This window comes from Plasmopara halstedii (genome assembly GCF_900000015.1).
Source record: "Plasmopara halstedii genome assembly, contig: Scaffold_322, whole genome shotgun sequence".
NCBI lineage: Eukaryota > Oomycota > Peronosporomycetes > Peronosporales > Peronosporaceae > Plasmopara > Plasmopara halstedii.
Window position 1 is genome coordinate 282,580 of NW_020187243.1, and position 2,720 is coordinate 285,299.

Genomic DNA, 2,720 nt, shown 5'->3' on the forward strand with positions numbered 1-2,720 from the left:
ACACGTGTGAAACGTGTCAACAGGGTGAAACCCTCTCCAAATGCGGCTGCACCGCTGGCCAGCTTACCGGTATCCACTGAATGCTGGCAGTCTTTGAGTTTGAATTTTGTGTTTGGCCTGCCGAGAGATTCGGCAGGCAGCACAGGTGTCGTGGTATTCGTCGACCAGTTGAGCAAGATGGCTAATTTGGCGGTGGTGCCAGACACCATCGACGGAGTCGGTACAGCAACGATATTCGTGGATCGTGTTTTCCGACAACACGGATTCCCAGAGTCGATTGTCTCTGATAGAGATCCTCATTTCACGGGGAAATTTTGGGCGACTATCTTCAAGGTGCTAGGCACCAAGCTGGAGATGTCAACAGCGGATCATCCGCAGACCGATGATCAAACCGATAGGGTGAATCGCGTTATCGAACGCGTTCTTCGCAGCGTCCTTCCTAGAACGCTGAGGCGCTGGAGCGCCATGTTGCCACTCGTAGTGTTCGCGCTGAACAATGGAATGCACTCGTCTACCGGCTACACCCCGTTCTACTTGAACGGGCTGGTCCACCATCGCGTCCCACTGACGCCGCCATGCCATGGCTCAGCAGGGCTTGGTGGGGGAATAGCCCAAAGGCTAGCTGATGTCAGCCCCCTCATTATCCGCGAAGAAGACTTCTCGTCTACCAGACTGAGTGCCCTACGACACACTCGCGATGCGATGGCTGAAAGCCAAGACCTGCAAAAGGAATATGCAGATGAAAAAGGAAGAGGCAAAGTGAAAAGCTTTAACGCTGGGGACCTGATATTATTAAACTCGAAAACCTGCCTACACATGCAGCCTCTGCTATCTTCCAGACGAAGCTTCGTCCACGGCTTACTGGACCGTTTAAGGTTGTGGCCAAGCGGGGCCTAGCGTATACGCTAGACGTTCCCAAACGGATGCGCACCCGCCCGGTGTTTTACGTGGGTTTGTTTAAGCCGCACCGGGATTCGGCGCAAGTAAACGCGGAAGCGTTGGCGCCGGAACGGATCCCACGGGCCCTCGGCCACCCAGAAGTTGAACCAGCAACTGGTTCTGAGCACATAGTGCAACAACTCCCATTTCCAATGGAGCCAAGCGCACCACCGTTGCCTGCAGCGATGCATTCGCCTGCTCCACGGCTAGGAGTCTCTTGGACAGAGAGCGATAGTCCTCAAGGCGTGGCAGCCAGCGCACGACGTGCTATAAATCGGCAAGAGCGTCCGCACAGCGATATGCTACTTCAGCATGACGCTCAGCGGAGCTCCGAACACGAAGGATTTCATCTCCAAAGGCTCGAAGATCATCACGAGTCACCGGACGGCGGTCGACCCGGTCGTCACCGACTCTTCTCGATGAGAACGGTCGCGTCCATAACACGTGGAATGTCTTGTTGGACGACGTCGTCACCTGGGTAAAATCCAATATCTAGCGAAGTGGCGGGGATGTCCCGACTCCGAAAACTTGTGGGAGATTGAGGCGCCACCTCGGCAAGGTTACCCAGTTGCCGTGGACGATTTGGATTGGAAAAATCAGTACGTTTCGCGTCATCAGACGCCCCGCGCTTCCCGGCAACAGCCAGGGAAGTAGGAGGGCCATGAGCTGAGCTCAAGCAGCGGCCCCAAGCTCTTGCAGTCGAAGCCACAGAGCTCGCGGGAGCATTAGGAATTAACCTATACGTCTCAGGGCGACAATCCGAAGCAAGTCGACGGCGTGCCTTAAGTTTGGCAAACTCGAATCGGAGGTGTTGCTCCTCACGCACGTCTACTTCCTTGAGGCTCAGCTGTAGGTTATACAGTGAGGAAAGTTTCCGCCCATCGCCCAAAGAGCGCTTCGTCATCTGTAGTGCTTCCGCCAGGGGCGAGAACTACAGGTATCGTTCGCATTGCGGGTCCACGAGAATCACCTCGTTGAGCACGTCGACGAGTGCGATACACGTCACTGGTGATTACACCACGTTTCTTGGTTGACAAGAAGTCAGGGAACGGACATGGGATCCGCAAGGCACGAGCAGGGATCGTATCACGCTGTTGGTGCAACTCGCCCACCTCGTCATCCCATGCGGGAAACGAGGTGTCTGACTCGTAGACGGCCACCTCCACATTCTCAACGAGGTCACTCGTCACTGATAGCGTGCGTGGAGTGCGACGCTCGTGCTCATCGAGCCTATGATGTACATCCCTCGGTGCCGCGGACGCACTGTCCGATATCGCACCGCGTGCGGGAGACGAAGTTGGGCTCTGCCCGTGCTCGCTGTCAGCACAAGCGAGACTTGGTGAGTTTCGTGTCGTGGACACAGGGCTCAGGGCTCGTTGAGCAAGGATGTTTTTTTTCAAACAATTTGAGTTGCAGTGTCTAGCGGACACGCAAGCCTCGTTGAGGCAATAATCGATTGGGACTGTAAATGTTTTCAATCTTAATGTCATGGGGTTACACGTACCCTGGTAACAGGGGGATGTCACACGTGATGCGCATGGCGTGAATGCACCCAAACAAGAATACGATATGTGGCTAGGTAGCCAGTAGTTATGCATGTATTTAGATTTTACCATATATATTCTATTAAGTTCAGGAGAACTAAATTTTTTAAATTAAAATAAATGAATAACCAAAAATCCGTTCGGATTTAAAGCCGAAGAGTCAATTAGCCTTGGGAAGCCAATAATTACTCTTGGAGTAAGCGGATTGCGATCCGCTAACTCGTACTTGTTATAAGT